Source organism: Myotis daubentonii, chromosome 5 (assembly GCF_963259705.1).
Source record: "Myotis daubentonii chromosome 5, mMyoDau2.1, whole genome shotgun sequence".
Classification (NCBI taxonomy): Eukaryota; Metazoa; Chordata; class Mammalia; order Chiroptera; family Vespertilionidae; genus Myotis; species Myotis daubentonii.
Window position 1 is genome coordinate 15,974,062 of NC_081844.1, and position 20,520 is coordinate 15,994,581.

General features: G+C 38.4%; 1 protein-coding gene across 5 annotated transcripts in view; it reads right to left on the minus strand.

Annotated features, from left to right (window-relative positions):
* Positions 1-20,520, minus strand: part of PPP3CC (protein phosphatase 3 catalytic subunit gamma) — a 93,931-nt gene that overhangs the window by 68,862 nt on the left and 4,549 nt on the right. The window lies entirely within an intron of this gene.

Genomic DNA, 20,520 nt, shown 5'->3' on the forward strand with positions numbered 1-20,520 from the left:
ATACCATATATTATAAGTGATTGGATATAATTTTTTTAAAAGGCCACAGTTAAAGTCAGTCATTTAAGGAGCCCTGGCCAGGTAGCTCAGTTGGATAGAGCATCGTCCTGATACACTAAGGTTACGGGTTCGATCCCTGGCCAGGGTACATACAAGAAGCAACCAATGAATGCATAAATAAGTGGAATAACAGAATGATGTTTCTCTCTCTCTCTCTCAAATCAATAATAATAAAAATTAAAGTCAGTCATTTAAGATATATGTGTATTTAAAGTATAATTTTTTCATATAAACATTCAAGACTTGAATCTGCCGAAACCGGTTTGGCTCAGTGGATAGAGCGTCGGCCTGCGACTGAAGGGTCCCAGGTTCGATTCCGGTCGGGGGCGTGTGCCTGGGTTGCGGGCACATCCCCAGTGGGAGATGTGCAGGAGGCGGCTGATCAATGTTTCTCTCTCATCGATGTTTCTGACTCTTTATCTCTCTCCCTTCCTCTCTGTAAAAAATCAATAAAATATATTTAAAAAAAAAAAGACTTGAATCTGATTCAGTAAGCTAAAAGTGGGACAAGGGACTAGATCATGTGAATATCTTTTATCTATGAAAAAGATATTACAAATAAAACAGTGGTTAAAAATAAAAACAAAGGAAAGGAAATCGCAACACTAAAAGGGAACTTACTTCTTCCAAAAAACTGACCTAAGGAAACCAGAAGTTTGTTCCAGAAGTTTGACTTCAATTCCTGATCAGGGGAATCATAGATGTATACTTTATTCTTTAAAAAGGTACTTGCTTAAAATATTACTGGTAACAAGAACACTACTAATAGAATGGAGCTCTTCCTGAGAATAACTTGCTATAACAATCTTAAAAAGAACAGATATCGGAGGTCTAGTTGTGTTTTCTAATCTGGAAATGTTAACAACTAACTTCATATTATGCTGGATATAAAGTTTATATGATACTAGAGGCCCAGTACACAAAATTTGTGCACTGGGGGCGGGGGGGATCCCCTCAGCCTCGCCTGCTTCCTCTCTCAGTCCGGGAGCCCTTGGGGGATGTCAGTCAGACATCCTTAGCACTGCCACAGAGGCGGGAGAGGCTCCCGCCACCACAGCTGCACTCGCCAGCCATGAGCCCGGCTTCTGGCTGAGTGGCACTCCCTCTGTGGGAGTGCACTGACTACCAGGGGGCAGCTCCTGCACTGAGCGTCTGTCCCTGGCGGTCAATGCACGTCATAGCGAATGGTCATTCCGCCTTTTGGTCTATTTGCATATTAGCCTTTTATTATATAGGAGGAGCATTATGGTGAATTAGCAACTATAACAAAAATTTTTTGACATTTTTAAATTGGCGATGTAGTCTATTTTAGATTCCTTGTTATCTAATAGCCACAAGTCTATAAACCACAAATTTAAAAGGAGAGATTCATTTTAATTTGTGAATTATGTCTGGTGGTTCAACTTCTAGCTTTGTGGAAGTGTTATTAAGAACCAAGTTTAGGGCTGGGTGAAAAGGTGAAGGGATTAAGAAATACAAATTGGTAGTTACAAAATAGTCACAGGATATAAAGTACAGTATAGGGAATATAGTCAATAATATTGTAATAACTATGCATGGTGTCAGGTGGGTAGTAGAATTTTCAGGGGAGTCACTGACTACTATGCTATACACCTAAAACTAACATAAAATAATATTGAATGTCAAATGTAATTGCAAAATAAAATAATTTAAAATTTTTAAACAAGAACAAAGTTGAAATCTACAGGCACTTAAAAAATTTTAGATTTGATCTAGCTATACCAATTTGTATTATTTACAAGTAAAGAAAGTCCTACAGTAAGCTTAATCATGCTCTTCGCTACCACTTGACTCGTTTTGAGTATTCAAAGTTCAATAAAAAAATGATAGTAGCTGCCCTGACCATTTTGGCTCAGTGGCTAGAGCGTCGGCCTGTGGACTGAAGAGTCCCAGGTTTGATTCCGGTCAAGGGCATGTACCTTGGTTGCGGGCACATCCCCAGTAGGGGGTGTGCAGGAGGCAGCTGATGGATGTTTCTTTCTCATGGATCTTTCTAACTCTTTATCCCTCTCCCTTCCTCTCTGTAAAAAAATCAATAAAATATATTTTAAAAAATGATAGTAACTATTCAACCAGTAAATATTATCTTGAGATAGAGGACCATATATAGCCCAGTTCACCCAGGACCATCCTAGATTTCAACTGTTCTCCTAGCATAATTGTTAATAGTGCCCTCTTTTACTCTCAAAGTATCCCAATTTGAGGGATAAATGAGTCTTGGTTATTCAGATGGGTTATCAATATACTATTTTAATAGAATAATCTACTTCTAAAATAAAACAAAAATAGTATGATGAATCTTTAATTTATTTATCTGGTGAGTCTCCAAGACAGAGTGAAAGGTTAGTCCTAAACAGGTTTCCTTAAATTTTTACTAAAATGTAATGGTACTACAGTTGTGCTTAACAACAATAACAACAAAAATCTTTTATAGTTTAGAGAGTCTTACTGAAACATTTTCAGATGAATTATATGCTATTTGATATAATTATATGAAGATAGGGGGCAGGGACTAAGCAATGGAATAAATGAGTGATGCTCACTTGGAAGTTCATAATATGAGTTCTCTCTACCACTAAAGTATGTTTGAAATACTTATAATAAAAAATAGAAATAATTACCAAAAAAGGGTATAAACTTTAGAGAACCTTTTTTTAAAGAGAAATTTACATGAGACTCAATCAAGAGCTACACTTAATCTAACTTATTAGAGATGACTTCAGAGAATTAACATACTCTGAAATCTTGATACAAAAAATAGAAAAATGAAAGAGTACACAGTTAATCATTCTTCTTTTTATACTCAATTTACATCTTTAAACTTGTATTCTCAGCTCTTTCCAAGCTTTGAAATGAACCCTACAGAAAGTCTGCTTCTTTTAAATATCCCACTTAGTAAATCAAAGAAAGTGGTTAACAAACTAAAAACAACATGAAATAAGATAAAATCAAAGATGCTGGAATCATAAAAAAAGTATCTCAACAGAGGTAGTACTATAGACAGATATTATTTAACTTCTACCAATAGTATTATTACTAATAAAAATCAGTTTCCTCCAGTTGCAATCAGAGAACAGTTTGCAAAATAGAAAACCAATGTTCCTTACTAGTATATATTATAAAAGTTATGTAATTAGAGGTGATAACAACCTGAAGAGCTCCTGGGGGAGGAATTCAGAAAGATTTTTTTCTTCCTCTCAAATTCTTCAGTTAAAACTTATTTTAAATAAAACAAGTAAACAAGTCACTTAGTTAAATGAAAGCAAAAGGAAGGTTGAAATGAATTAAGGGATTATGCCCAGCTAAGAGAAATGGGACACAGCTGAGCCAGGAACCTTAAGAGGAATTAAGATTGGCTTGGGACATGCATAACAGAAAGTACAAGAGTCCTTGATTTTCAGATTAGAGCAAATAAAATCAGTATCTGTCAAATCAGGAAAAGAGAATCTTCCACTTTAACCTCACATTATTCCTGGCTATGTTCAGAAGCCAAAATTCTTTTTTTTCTTTATCTTTATTGATTAAGGTATTACATGTGTCCTTATCTCCCCATTGGCCCCCACTCCCCACTCATGCCCTCACCGCCCTGTTGTCTGTGTCCATTGGTTAGGCTTATATGCATGCATACAAGTCCTTTGGTTGATCTCTTCCCCTTACCCTCACACTCCCCTATCTTCCTTCTGAGGTTTGACAGTCTGATCGATGCTTCTGTCTCTGGATCTCTTTTTGTTCATCAGTTTATGTTGTTCATTATATTCCACAAATGAGTGAGAGCATGTGATATTTATCTTTCTCTGACTGGCTTATTTCGCTTACCATAATGCTCTCCAGTTCCATCCATACTGTTGCAAATGGTAAGAATTCCTTCTTTTTTATGGCAGCATAGTATTCCATTGTGTAGATGTACCACAGTTTTCTAATCCACTCATCTGCTGATGGGCACTTAGGCTGTTTCCAAATCTTAGCTATGGTGAATTGTGCTGCTATGAACATAGGGGTGTATATATCCTTTCTGATTGGTGTTTCTAGTCTCTTGAGATATATTCCTAGAAGTGGGATCACTGGGTCAAATGGGAGTTCCATTTTTAATTTTTTGAGGAAACTCCATACTGTTTTCCACAGTGGCTTCACCAGTCTGCATTCCCACCAGCAGTGCACAAAGGTTCCTTTTTCTCCACATCCCCGCCAGCACTTGTCATTTGTTGCTTTGTTGATGATAGCCAGTCTGACAGGTGTGAGAGGTACCACATTGTCGTTTTGATTTGCATCTCTTGGATGATTAGTGACTTTGAGCATGTTTTCATATGTCTTTCGGCCTTCCTTATGTCCTCTTTTGAAAAGTATCTCTTTAGGTCTGTTGCCCATTTTTTGATTGAACTGTTTATCTTCCTTTTGTTAAGTTGTTGAGTTCCCTGTAAATGTTGGAGATTAAACCCTTATCGGTGATAACATTGGCAAATATGTTCTCCCAAGCAGTGGGCTTTCTTGTTGTTTTGATGGTTTATTTTGCTGTGCAGAAGCTTTTTATTTTGATGTAGTCCCATTGGTTTATTTTCTCTTTAGTTTCCATTGCCCTAGTAGCTGTATCAGTGAAGATATTGCTTTGGCATATGTCTAAGATTTTGCTGCCTGTGGATTCCTCTAATATTTTTATGGTTTCCCATCTATGTTTAAGTCCTTTATCAATTTTGAGTTTATTTTTGTGTATGGTGTAAGTTGGTGGTCTAGTTTCTTTTTTTTTTTTTTTGCATGTATCTGTCCAATTTTCCCAACACCATTTATTAAAAAGACTGTCTTGACTCCATTGTATGTTCTTGCCTCCTTTGTCAAATATTAATTGAGCATAGTGGTTTGGGTCGATTTCTGGGTTCTCTATCCTATTCCATTGATCTATATGTCTGTTCTTGTGCCAGTACCAGGCAGTTTTGAGAACAGTGGCTTTGTAATTCATCTTGATATCTGGTATTGAGATCCCACCTACTTTGTTCTTTCTCAGGATTGTTGCAGCTATTTGATGTCTTTTTTTAAAAAATATATTTCATTGATTTTTTACAGAGAGGAGGGGAGAGGGATAGAGAGCTAGAAACATTGATGAGAAACATCTATCAGCTGCCTCCTGCACACTCCCTACTAGGGATGTGCCCACAACCAAGGTACATGTCCCTGACTGGAATCGAACCAGGGACCCTTCAGTCCACAGGCCGATGCTCTATCCACTGAACCAAACCAGTTAAGGCTCTTTTTTTATTCCAGATGAATTTTTGGAGAGTTCGTTCTAGGTCTGTGAAATATGCCATTGGTATTTTAATGGGGAGTGCATTGAATCTATAGATTTTTAGTAGAATGGATATTTTAATGATGTTGATTCTACCAATCCATGAACACGGTATGTCCTCCCATCTGTTTATGTCTCTAAATTCTATCTCCCTTCTTTTATTAGATAGTTCCATGAGCACTATAGTTGAAGTTGATTCATAGAAGAGTGGAAACAGCCACAGTCCTGAGAAGACTAAAGGAAATTTGGTCATAAAAAGAAATAACAGAAACTTTCCAATAAAACTTTAAAAAAAAAAAAAAGCCCCAACCTGGCCGGCATGGCTCAGTAGTTGAGTGTTGACCTATGAACAGTTCTATTACCGGTCAGGGCACATACCCAGATTGCAGGCTCTCCCCAGTGGGGGGCGTGCAGGAGGCAGCTGATCCAGGATTTTCTCTCATCGTTGATGTTTGTCTCTCCCTCTCCCTTCCTCTCTGAAATCAATAAAAATATTTTTTAAAATAAATGAATAAATAAATAAATAAACCCCCAGATACAGAGTGACCAAATGTCCATGTATGCCTTTTGTGAGATTCCAGTTTATTTATTTTGCCCCCCTTTACTCTCAAGTATCCTGGTTTTGTTGTTATTTTGTTAATCCTCATCCAAGGATTTTTTTTAAAAAAAAACAGTATGGAAGGGAGAGGGAGAGAGAGGGAAAAAAAACATACAAAAAAAATCAACGTGAAAAACATCAATGTGAGAGAGACACATCACTGGTAGTCTCCTGACATGGCCCCGGGGGAATCGAGCCTGCAAGCATTGTACATGCCCTTGATTGGATTCAAACCCTCAACCCTTCAGTCCACAGGCAATGCTCTAACAACTGAGAAAAACCAGGTAGGGCTCAAGTATCCTGTTTTTAATGACCTATCCAAGATCAACATTTATTAGAATCAACTGGGGTATTTGTTTAAAATGTAGATTCTCAGACTTGTGCAATGAGAACTTCTGAGGATCCTGCACAGGATCTAGAGAAGTGCTTTGTAAACTATCTATGGAAACTCTTCCCCACCCCCAATCTGTTAAAACCTTTGTAATATGCAATAAGAATAAATTACTAGAAAATGATCACATGCATAGATGTGTGCCAATGTCAAATTCCTATAAAGCTTTTAAGTGCTCAAGTTCTGTACTTATTGCAGTTAATAACAATTGGTGGATGGACTTGACACTAGCGCACAGACCACACTTGGAGTAACACTGGTTTGGATAAACATGGACTTAGTAAAGGACCAGAGTCAAAACTCAGACACACATCTTCAAGCCCAAGTTTGGAGATTTTAGTAAATCTAATGGACACAAAAGATGATGTTCAACTGACTTCACTACTCACCTCACAATGAATGATAACCTTGTTCTAAGAACCCAAATCTCTGACAAGTTCATTTCTAACCACCTTTAATGTCACACAAGATTTCACGAATAAAAAATACAACCTAAACACTTAGACTCTGCAGGAAGATGAAGAAACTGAAGTTTTAGCTTCTAACATCTTCATGCTTTAAACTATGAAGTATATGAACTATAACATTAAGGTTGTTTCTTGCATCCTTTCGAATTACAAATAAGCCACTTACCATCACACACACTAGTTTCCCCCTTTTCACTTCTGTGGCTGTATGTTGATGCTTTAAGTATTCCATCTGTAAAGTTGTATTTATATTCAGAAGTGGAATTATTGAACCATCATGTGGCAGTTCTATTTTTAATTTTTTGAAGAACCTCCATACCGTTTTCCATAGTGGCTACATCAAGGAGGGTTCCCTTTTCCCCACACTCTTACCAATACATTCTCTCTTGCTTTTTTATGACATTCTAACAGGTGTGAGAAGATATATTGCTGTGGTTTTAATTTGCAGCTTCCTGATTAGTGATGTAGAGCATCTTTTCCAGTCCCTATTGGTCATCTGTATATCTTCTTTGGGAAAATCTCTATTCAATTCCTGTGCCTATTTTTAAATTGAGTTGTTGAGGTTTTTCTTGCTGTGGAGTTACATGAGTTTATTATATATTTTTTATATTAACCCTTATCAGATATATAATTTGTAAATATTTTCTCCCACTTAGTAGGTTGCCTTTCAATTTTGTTGTTTCTTTTGCTGTGCAAGTTTGGTGGTTGTTTGTTTTTTTGTTTGGTTTATAGCAAAGTTACCTTTTTCTTTTTTTATGATCTTTAAAAAATTCTTTTATAATTTCTTAATCATCACCCGAGGTTATGTTTTTATTGATTTTAGAGAGAGAGGAAGGGAGAGGGAGAAAGACTGATGAGAGAAATATTGATTGGTCGCCTCCTGCACTTGCCCTGACCAGGGATCGAATGGGCAACCTGAATATTTGCCCTAACCGGGAATCAAACCTGCAACCCTTCAGTACACAGGACAATGTTCCAACCAACTGAGCCATACTGGCCAGGGCCTTTTTTTTTTTTTCTTAAACTTTATTTTTATTGTTGCAATCACTTTTTTAAAACTTTTAAAAAATATATTTTTTATCTCAGAGAGGAAGGGAGTAGGAGAGATAGAAACATTAAAGATGAGAGAAAATCATTGATCGGCTACCTCCTGCAGGCCCCCTCACTGAGGATCAAGCCCACAATCAGGGCATGTGCCCTGACCGGGAATCGAGCCATGACCTTCTGATTCCTAAGTCAATGCTCAACCACTGAGCCATGCCAGCCGGACTTTAGTATGATATAGTCCCACTTATTTTTGCCTTTGTTTCTTATGCTTTTGAAGTCATATTAAAAAAAAAAAAAAGATTGCCAAGACCAACATCAAGCTTTTCCTGTTTCCTTTAGAAATTTCAGGGTTTCAGGGCTTATGTTTAAGACTTTAACTCACTTTGAGTTAATTTTTGGGTGGTTTAAGATAGGGGTCTAATTTCATTCTTCTGCATGTGGTTATACTGTTTCCTCAGCACCATTTATCAAAGAGACTATCCTTTCCCCACTGGCATTCTTGGCTCCCTTGTCAAATATTAGTTGACTGTACAGAAGGTTAATTTCTAGATGTTTGATTGTTCCACTGGTCTGTATGCCCATTTTTATGCCAGTACCATTCCATTTTTATTATCATAGTTTATAGTATAGTTTAAAATCAGGAAGTGTGATGCCTCTAGCTTTGTTCTTCTTCCTCAGGACTGCTTTGGCTATTCAGAGTCTTCTGTGGTTCCATACAAATTTTACAATTGTTTATTTCTATTTCCATGAAAAACGCCATTGAAGTTTTGATAGGGATTGCACTAAATCTATAGACGGCTTTGGGTAGTATGGTCATTTTAGTAACATTAATTCTTCTGAACACAGGGTATCTTTCCATTTGTTTTTGTCTTCAATTTCTTTAATCAAATCTTATAGTTTTGGGCAGGGGTTGGGGGAGGGGAAAAAAGGGACATCTGTAATACTTTCAACAATAAAGATAATTTTTTAAAAGGAAAAAAATCTTGCAGTTTTCAGTATACATTTCTTTCACCTTAGAGTTAAATTTATTCCTAAGTACTTTATTGTTTTTGATGCTAAATAGACTGTTTTATTTTTCAAATATTTTGTTTTAGTGTACACAAGTGATTTCTGTATGTTGATTTTGTATCCTGAAATTATACTGAATTCACTGATTAGTTCTAGGAGTTCTTCAGTGAAGTCTTTAGGATTTTCTATATGTAAAAATACTAGAAGCCCAGTGCACGGATTCATGTACCGGTGGGGTCCCTCAGCCTGGCCTGTGCCCTCTTGCAATCCGGGACCCCTCAGGGAATGTTGGACTGCCGATTTCAGCCCGATCCCTGCAGGCCAGGCTGAGGGACCCCATCAGTGCACGAATCTGTGCACCAGGCCTCTAGTATGCATATAAGATCTTTGGTTAATCTCTTCCCGCCCTCCCCCTTTCCTCTGAGATTCATCGTCTGTCCCATGTTTCCATGCCTGTAAGTTGAGCATCTGTGCCCTGGTGGTCAGTGCGCATCATAGCTACTGGTTGAACGATGAAACGGTTGCTTAGGCTTTTATATATATAGATATCATTTGGCCTAACGTGGCTAAAGGTGGCAGGTTCGATTCCCTGTTAAGGCACATACCCAGGTTGTGGGTTCCATCTACTGGTTGGAGTGAATGTGGGAGGCAACCAACCAATGTGTCGCAGGCATGTGCCCTTGATTGGAATCAAAGCTGGGATTTCAGTCCACAGGCTGATGCTCTATCCACTGAACCAGACCAGCTAGGGCAAGCTTTCAGTTTTTCATTGTTGAGTATGTTGGCTATGGGCCTGTCATATATGGCCTTTGTTTGTTGAGTTACATTGCTTCTATACCGAGTCTGTTGACTGACTTTATCATGAAAGGATGTTGTATTTCATCAAATACTTTTTTTGCATATATTGAGATGATCATATGATTTTTATCTTTCAGTATATTAATGTGGTGCATCATATTTATTGACTAGAGGCCCAGTGCACAAATTTGTGCATGGGTGTAGGCCAACCCCAATGGGGGTCCATCGGGCCGGGTCGGTGGGGGGAAGGGGCCGCAGGCGGTTGGCCGGCCCTGCCCCCATTCAGGGTGTTGGGGGCTGATCGGGGGATGGGTTAATCAGGGCCCAGATCAGGCTGGTTGGCTGCCGCAGTCCATGTTGTAACCACCAGTCATTCTGGTCATTCTGGTGGATCTGCCATTCTGGTCGCTGGGCTTTTATATATACAGACTAGAGGCCCAGTGCACAAAAATTTGTGCACACAGGGGGGTCCCTCAGCCTGGCCTGTGCCCTCTCACAGTCTGGGACCCCTTGGAGGATGAGCACCTGCTGGTTTAGGCCCGCTCCCTGGGGAATTGGGCCTAAGTTGGCATTCAGACATCACTCTGGCAGCCTGGGAGCCCTCAGGGGATGTCCACTTGCCAGCGGGGAGCAGGCCTAAGCTGCAGTCAGACATCCTTAGTGCTGCTGAGGAGGTGGGAGAGGCTCCTACCACCACCGCTGTACTGGCAGCCATCAGCCTGGCTTGTGGCTGAGCAGAGCTCCCCCTGTGGGAGCGCACTGACCACCAGGGGGCAGCTCCTGCATTGAGCGTCTGCCCCCTGGTGGTCAGTGTGTGTCATAGTGACCAATCATTCCCAGTCTTTCTGCTGTTAGTGTCAGTTTGCATATTACCCTTTTATTATAGAGGATAGAGGCCCAGTGCACAGGTGGGGGCCAGCTGGTTTGCCCTGAAGGGTGTCCCAGATCAGGGTGGGGGTCCCGCTGGGGTGCCTGGCCAGCCTGGGTGAGGGGCTGGTGGGTATTTGCAGGCTGATCAAGCCCCCCCACAGTGGGAACCCTCACTCCATGGAGGTTTGGCCAGCCTGGGTGAGGGGCTGATGGCTGTTTGCAGCTGGTCACAAACCCTTCAGGGTGGGGGTCCCCACTGGGGTGCCTGGCCAGCCTGGGAGAGGGGCTGATGGCTGTTTTCAGGCTGGCCAAGCCCCCTGGCAACATAAGATCCCAGCCTCTCCTTTTTTTCTTTTATTCTGGGATTTATTTACCTTTTATAATTAAAACTTTGTTGCCTTCAGTGGAGCTCAGAGCTGGCTCCTGCTCGCTCCAGCTCCGTGGCCACGGCCAGCTGAAAGCAGGTATCTGGGGTTTATTTATCTTCTATAATTGAAACTTTGTTGCCTTCAGTGGAGTTCAGAGCGGGCCGGGAAGCTTGGCTTCCTCCATCACTGGAGCAACCAAGCCTCCTGCTCACTTTAGCTCCGTGGCTTCCAGCCGCCATCTTGGTTGGGTTAATTTGCATATCGTTGCTATGATTGGCTGGTGGGCATGGCTTAAGGCATAGCGAAGGTATGGTCAATTTGCATGTTTGTCTTTTATTAGATTAGATACTTGTATTTTGAACCATCCTTATACTCCAGGGATGAACATGGTGAATGATCCTTTTAATGTACTGTTGAATTAGCTTGCTAATATTTTGTTGAGAATTTTTGCATCTATATTCATCAAGAATATTGGTCTGTGGCCCTACCCAGTGTGGTAAGAGTGTAGGCCTGTGCACCAAAGGGTCTCAGGTTCGATTCCTGGTCAAGGGAGTGTACCTGTGTTGCAGGTTCAATCCCTGGCCCCAGTTGGGGCATGTGCAGGAGGTAACCAATCAATGTGTCTCTCTCACACCAACATTTCTCTCTCTCTTGCTCTCCAATAAAATTTTTTTTAAATAAAAATGTATTTCAGCCGAAACCGGTTTGGCTCAGTGGATAGAGCGTTAGCCTGCGGACTGAAAGGTCCCAGGTTCGATTCCGGTCAAGGGCATGTACCTGGGTTGCGGGCACATCCCCAGTGGGAAATGTGCAGGAGGCGGCTGATCGATGTTTCTCTCTCATCGATGTTTCTGACTCTCTATCTCTCTCCCTTCCTCTCTGTGAAAAATCAATAAAATATATTAAAAAAAAAAATGTATTTCATATATTTTTTTCATTGACTGAATGAAGTTTTTATATATTCTGGGTATATGTCCTTTACCAGATGCCTTTTTTCCCCTTAATCATCTTTATTTATATACACATACAATTCAATGAGTTTTTACAATCATTAGAACAGAACTGACTGTATAGCAATTGTTTACTTTCTTTTTGAAAACAGAGAAACCTAATTTCTTTAGGGAAATGATGGAACCACCATAATTTAATGTTTTTTTACAATTGAATGGTTAGACTATCTTTTTAAAATTTTTATTGATTTTAGAGAGAGAGAGAGGAAGGGGGAAAGGGAGAGAGAAATATTGATGTGAGAGAAACATCAATTGTTTGCCTCCTGCACACACCCCAACCGGGGATAGAACCTGCAAACTAGGTATGTGCACCCACTGGGAATTGAACTCACAACCCTTTTGGTATATGAGACAACACTCCAACTGAGTCACACTGGCTGGGTTGGTTAGACTATTTTTTAAATTTTTACTTCCTATTATAAATTATACTATAGTGAACATTCTATTTTTTTTTTAATATATTTTATTGATTTTTTACAGAGAGGAAGGGAGAGAGATAGAGAGTCAGAAACATCGATGAGAGAAACATCGATCAGCTGCCTCCTGCACATCTCCCACTGGGGATGTGCCCGCAACCCAAGTACATGCCCTTGACCGGAATCGAACCTGGGACCCTTCAGTCCGCAGGCCGACGCTCTATCCACTGAGCCAAACCGGTTTCGGCTATAGTGAACATTCTTATGTCTTTGTCTAAATCTGATTATTTCTCTATGATAGATTTTGAGACCTTTTATTTACTAATTATCTATTGCTGTATAACAAATTAAGCCAAAACTCAATGGCTTAAAACCATAATAATTATCTCTCACAGGTTCTTTGGACCAAAATTCAGACAGTAGAAACAGTGGGGCTGGCTTGTCTCTGCTTCATGATGTCTTGGGCCTCCCCTGGACACATGACAGCCAGTGCCTGGGATTATCTGAAAGCCCACTCACTCACTTGTCTAGGGGTTAATGCGGCTGTAGGCTGAGACTTAGCTCAGGTTTCAGATGAGAACATCTATGTGTGGCCTTCTCATGTGACTGAGCTTCCTCCCACCATAGTGACTGGGTTCCAAGGACATGTACCTTAAGAGAAAGCCAGAGGAACCTGTATCCTATTTATATCGTAGCCTCAGAAGCCACACTGCATCATTTCTACCACACTCTGTTGGTTGGAGCAATCACAAGCCTGCCCCTGTTCAAGGGGAGAGGAAATAGATTCCACCTATTGATGCAGACTGGCAAAATTCTGTGAGAGCATGTGAGACTAGAAATAATGCTGTGGCCATTTCTTGAAAATAGAATCTGTCAATGTTTTCTTTACAGTGGTTCTCAACCTTCTGGCCCTTTAAATACAGTTCCTCATGTTGCGACCCAACCATAAAATTATTTTTGTTGCTACTTCATAACTGTAATGTTGCTACTGTTATGAATCGTAATGTAAATATCTGATATGCAGGATGGTCTTAGGTGACCCCTGTGAAAGGGTCGTTTGACCACCAAAGGGGTCGCGACCGACAGAACCGCTGATTTAGAAGGAACAAAAGCCAATTCATCAATGCCTCTAAAAATACCTTTAAATCAGAGCCCATTTTAAATGGGCCATTCCATATTTTTCAAGCTATTATAAAATAATGTCTATTAACTTACTACAGGAAAAACATTAAAGTAGATTATTCTCCAATGTTTCAAAATAATTTAGGATGCCACATTAGAAGTTGTATATACTAAGTATTTTCTGTTTTTCCAGTTGTCAAAACAGAACAGGAACTCATGATTTTTCTACAAAATAAAAAGGGATAAAAATGCAAAAATAAACTATTAATCTAAAGCATATATTTTAGAAATATTTGATTCAAAATAAAATGTAGCCCTAACCGGTTTGGCTCAGTGGATAGAGCGTTGGCCTGAGGACTGAAGGGTCCCAGGTTCGATTCCGGTCAAGGGCATGTACCTTGGTTGCGGGCACATCCCCAGTAGGAGGTGTGCAGGAGGCAGCTGATTGATGTTTCTCTCTCATCAATGTTTCTAACTCTCTATCCCTCTCCCTTCCTCTCTGTATAAAATCAATAAAATATATTTTTAAAAAAAAACCAAAACAAAATAAAATGTAGTTTCCATTGGAAAATGAATAGCAACTACTTATTATAGCTCTTAACTTCTAACTAAAATACATCCTATATAATAAAAGGCTAATATGCAAATCGACTGAATGGTGGAATGACCAGTCACTATGACACACACTGACTACCTGGGGCAGACGCTCAACGCAGAAGCTGGCCCCTGGTGGTCAGTGCACTACCACAGGGGGAGCGCCACTCAGCCAGAAGCCAGGCTCACGCCTAGAGAGTGCAGCGGTGGTGGTGGGAGCCTCTCCCGCCTCTGCAGCAGTGCTAAGGATGTCCAACTGCCAGCTTACATCCCCCAAGGGATCCCAGACTGAAAGAGGGCGCAGGCCAGGCTGAGGGAACCCCTCTCCCTCCGAGTGCACAATTTCATACACTGGGCCTCTAGTATGAAAATAAGAGAACAAAATGAAAAGTTCTCACCATAAAAACTGTAAATGATCGACAATACCTCACCAGGAGCGGGCCTAAGCCATCAGTTGGACATCCCCCAAGGGCTCCCAGACTGAGAGAGGGCACAGGCCAAGCTGAGAGGACCCCCCCCCCCTGCCGAGTGCATAAATTTCATGCACCAGGCCTCTAACAATTTATAACTTTCTGGAAGTTAGATTACCCAGGTGGCAGAAATTTCTAAAACCCCAGAATGTATCTCTTATTCAGCCTTTAACTGTAACAATGTCTTTCAGTTATACGGACTTTGAAGGATTTACACCCTTTCAAATATGTAGAAAGACAGGGGAATGTGAATGCATAGTATCAGATATGTCTTTGCTTATCTAGGAATATAGAGAATAATGTTGTTTTAAAATAAATGTCTGTATTAATATGCTGTTAGCTAATGCTATAGTAGTAATCATTTTTCAAAATATATGTATTAAATCAACACACTGTACACCTTAAACTTACACAATGTTATATATGAGGTATATCTCAATAAAGCTGGGAGTGGGGGAGAAATTTGTTTGTGCCAAGATGTGAAAGAATATAGTGAAAGACAAATTCAATAGTATACCATAAGGGTAGAAGGTCTGAGAATAAGTACACTTTATTTGTCGGGTTTGTTATAGCTACAAAATAATAAATTTCAAGGGAGAAATAAAATATGTAAAATTTTTTACAAAATTGGTCAAATGTGAGAGGTTTATAATAATAAAGGCTTTTACAGATCCTTTTAATGCAAATTCTTTCATGAATAATAACCAAATTGAGTGAAACCAGAATTTTATTTTCCATAAAAGAGCAGCTATTCTGTGCCAATAAAACATTTCCTAAATCATCAAAATATTCTGTGAATTCTCTGTGCTTTTTTTTAAAAATATATTTTATTGATTTTTTACAGAGAAGAAGGGAGAGAGATAGAGAGTTAGAAACATCGATCAGCTGCCTCCTGCACATCTCCTACTGGGGATGTGCCCGCAACCCAGGTACATGCCCTTGACCGGAATCGAACCTGAGACCTTTCAGTCCGCAGGCCGACGCTCCATCCACTGAGCCAAACCGGTTTCGGCCTCTGTGCTTTTTAACATACTCAAAAACCTTTTTTTTTTTTTTTAAGTTTCTTACTTTTGGAAAAATGTTAACATTCCTAATAATCACTGCCACTTATTGCTGTGCTTTGAAAGATACTGATATTGCCTGTAGCTATTTCTTACCTTTGGATAATCATAACATATCACTTGACATTTGTCTTGATTTCATCCTTCTCCACATTCAGAATGATGAAACTGTTAAGATGTTTCTCACACCTACAATATCTTTGGGTTCATACTAACACAAAGGTAACACAAAGATTTTACCTTATTTTACCTTAAGGTAAATCTTTTACCTTATTAAAAATATTTTTAAAGGATTATAGAAACTATTAGTTTTGTTTGGCATTCTCTAACTTTTAATTAACTCAAAAATATTGTGAGAAATCTTTGCTTTATTAGAGTTAAAAGAAAAAAAACAAACTTAATACCTAAAATGGGAAGTTCTGCCTTAAGTTAATCACGTGTAAGTAAAATGTACTTAAAAATAAATATGCTCCAATGTTTATTAATTTTTCAGATTAAAAGAAACATACATTCATATACAAAGATGACACAATAGCTGTCTACAAAAAGATTTTATCTCTACATTTAAATAAGCTTGTATTGTATGAAATTCATAGGACAAATCAAAGGACTGGAGATTTGTCTGTCAATGGTCCTCTGTTCATAACATTCTCAATTTTAGGATAATCAGTGACTAACTCCTTACAAAGCCTATTATATACTTTACTTTTTTTAAAGCTGGCTTTAAGTATATATATTTATATTTATACATATTTATATATTTATACATACTTCTATATTTAAAGAGAGGTAGGGAAAGAGAGAGGGAGATAGAAACATCAATGATGAGAGAGAATTATTGATCAGCTGCCTCATGCAAGCCCTCTACTGGGGATCAAGCTTGCAACCCTGGCATGTGCCCTGACTAGGAATGGAACTGTGACCTCCTGGTTCATGGGTTGATGCAAAACCACTGAGCAACACTGGCCGGGCTGATGATATACTTTAATAGAGGATTCCACTCTCTTCCATTCTTAGAATGATGGTTAATAAAACAAGTTAACTAAAGCCTATAGAACAACATGCACAAGAAGTTTCTGTTTCTTCCTTACATTCACCTAAAATTCCCAGCTATAATCTGAAGGTCAGAAATTGAGCCTTGTGGGGACATAGCAGAAGAACTTCTATACAGGTACATATCATACACTCATAACTATTGATACTACAAAGAATTAATTATGTACGTTGCTGACATCATTGTCATGGACAGAGATTTTGGCTGAGCCAGGATTTCCAGAACTGTTTTGGTCTAAAAGCAGAAGGCAATGTAAATAGACTGTTTACATCCAATATTATCAAAACACATCCTCCTAGATGCCAGAAGCCACTGACTACCATGCACGTTGCATGATTTGCCCTTTATTCTCTGTTTTCTTCTTTCTATCTGCTGGCTCAAGATTCTAGACTACAAACACTCTGTCCTTTATTCTTAGTACTACTAAGACCTTCATCCTTGACAATCACCAAATATAGGACTAATTTTTCAGACATTGACAAAAGTGAATAATCTGTATTAAAGGGGGAAAACTACTTGGATACCAAAGGAAAATCTAAATAGATATGGGATTTATGGACATTATTTCAAACTTTAATAATAATTCTTGTTCAAGGTTTTGTTTGTTGCACATGCCGTGTGTGTGTGTGTGTGTGTGTGTGTGTGTGTGTGCGCGCCATTATCATGCCAGATGATTCAATAAATGATTATCTAAGAAAAAGAACAAAATGGACTAGTGCTTATGGAAGTCCAAATTACTGCTATCAAAGACTTGATAAACATTCACAACCTATCTAATAATGGTTTAGATCTTGATTGATCACTTCCCCTAAATGGTAACTCCTCCAGCTTAGTTAACAAATGATCAGAAGCAGACTGAGAACTGAAACAGAAACCACAGATTGCTCACAAATGCTCAGAAAAACACTGACTTGTAAAACAGATAAACTGAAGCAACCAAACCACAATGTGCATTATAGACTACCTACGCTCAAACCTTTAATATCAGCTTATTATGTTCCAATATCATAGACACAATGAACTAACAGTAACTCCTCAGGGATTCACGTGTACTGAAGATAACATCAACTGTTCCAGTAACTCACCTAAATTACATATTCTATCCAATCCTGCCCAAACTACTAATCTCCACCCCAAAACCACTCACTGACTAACCTCAGATCCTGAAACCTGACATTTTTCTAACTTCATGTTTAAGCTCCACAAGTGATTCTTGTTAGTTACCAGAACTGAGAAATCATCCTTCTACCCAAGAATGTCAAACTCGCAGCCAGCGGACCATATGTTGGCCATCAGTTTGATATGCTTGTTAATCTACACCTAGATATATTCATCTAAGAAAGCTTTCAGTGCTCACAAATTGCTAACACATTTTAACCTAGCTTTTTACCATTCGTCAGTTGCTATTTGATTACCTATATTTCAATAAAAGTTATTTTACAATGCTTCCAACTTAGAAGCAAAACCCTAATCAAACCAGATTTGCACGTGATTCAAAACAATAACCAAATTATAAAACTGGTGGGAAAAGGGGATGGGTGTGGCAACAAAGGAGTAGTAACACAAGAGTCTTGTGGTGACGGTACAGTTGATTATCTTGATTGTGGTGGTAAGTGACACAAGACTAAACATGTGAAATTGCAGAGCTACACAAACACATACATATACACCCGAGTTTGTGTGTAACTAGTGCAACTTGAATAAGCTGTATGAATTATGCCAATTTCTTGGGGAGGGTGTATAAGACTTCCCTGTACATTTCTTTGCAACATCCTGTAAATCTATAATTATGAAAATAAAAATTTGACAAATTTTTTAATTAAGTTTATAAATATAAAGTACAAGGAAGAAATTCTGCAGTCTTTTCACATCAAATTCAATTAAGTATACTGGTACAATATATACATCTTCTACACAAATGACACATATTTTCAGGTAAATATGCCTAACATCTGATGCAGATCTACATAAAAGAGAAAGGCCACGTTGGTGATGACCACGTTAATCCTGCAGTAAGTATGGGAAAAAAAAAACTTAAAACTATTCTATTAGATTATTTGTGTGGTCTTGCCTTTACGGGACACTAGGATTTACCTAAATAGTTATCTCTGTTCACTGCAAGTAACTCTGCTTTCATTCCTATTTTAAGCCAGCAAGCCTGCCCTACTTTTGCAGACTTATTTCCTAATCTACTCACCTGCTTTTCCAATCATGAACCAGTTAAACACCACTGAAGAGGTATTATATATTATTACTTAAAGTCACGTGTACCTTTCATATTCTTTCATAACCTATTAAATAAGTAATTTTATTTCAATCATCTCTCCTAGCTCTTTGAGATCATTCTTCCGTTCTCCTAGAATCAATTAAGTAATAACCACTATCAGTGATAGTCTGACAAGAGTAACTTTACAGTGACATCACGTTTTCAATAAAACAGTGAAAAAATAACCAATTTGCTTTCATAGGCAAAACTCCCTCTAACCCTGGCCATTCATTAAAACCATCCTCTTTTATTTTGAAAGCCTTAGATAATAAGAATAAAATGTCCCTGGGCATACACACAAAAACACACATCTCTTTAGGCCACTGATCTACAGTCAAAGCTTAAACTTGAAAGGATTATCAATGTAGAGTGAGGGAGCAAACATTTCACACCAGATATCGTCTACAACTTAGGCATTTGCTCTTCCTAGTGGTATTAGTCATAGGAGCTCCATAGTTCTAAATTTCTGTTACATTTTTATATGCTATACTGAGTACTTTTCAGGACAGTATTTAAACTTCTAAGTATAACCAGAAACATTTGCCCATAGTAGGAACGCAACAAATATTTATGATACCTGATTTTCAAAATTCTATCTATCCTACAGAAAAGGAAATTTTGACCATTTTTTAATTAAGCATTTTAGGTTTAAATCCTTTCAAAAACTAAGGAGACTAGGCTTGGAAATATAAACTTTTAAACCTTCATTTCACACATGCCACTTAAAGTCAAACAGATCTGTCATCAAATCTCACCAAGACTGAAGATTAACTCATTTAATAAAGAATAGTTAATGTTTATTAAGCATTCAGTGGGTACTATGCTAAGCACTTTACATGTAATATGAAATATTATCTTTAAATTCTAAAGTAGGTACTGTTATCTTCCATTTAAACCTGAAGCAAGGAAAATAAATTACTAAGGTCACAGCTAGTAATTAGCAGAGCTTGTGCTCTTTCCTACATTGTCTTTCATAAAATAAGCTTTTATGCTTTTACTTAAACATTTACTAAGCACCTATATGTTAGGCACTGAATTGAACATTAAGAACACACAGTTTGCATCCTTGAAGAGAACAGTTCAGTGTTAAAGAACATAAAAAATATTTAAAGTAAAGCAGATTGCTCATGGGAGCATATAACAGGCAATATCTAATCCTGATGATGATGATGATGATGATGATGATGATGATAGTGGTTAACATGAGCACTTACTATGTACTACCACTGTACTTTGTGGAGTTTATTTAATCCTTACATCTATCCTGTAAATTAGGCTTTATTATCCCTCTTCCTCAGGTAGGAAAACTGAGATTTAAAAAAGATTTAAGTGAGCTGTCCTACTGTGAGAGGCAGAACTTGAATCCAGAGACATGTCTAACTTCAAAGCCCATGTTCTAAAACCATTACTCTATATAGCCTCCTAGTAAAAGAGAAAGACTTCTCAAGACTAAATCTTGAAAGTGGCTAAATCCTGAAAGATAAAGAAACTCAGGGTACCCCCCAAAAAATGTATACACACTTAACAGCTACAGCTCAATTGATGTTTCTTTCTTTTCAGATTTAATCCATTGGAACTAGTAATTATTCAAAGTGTGTATACATTTCGGGGGGACACCCTGTAG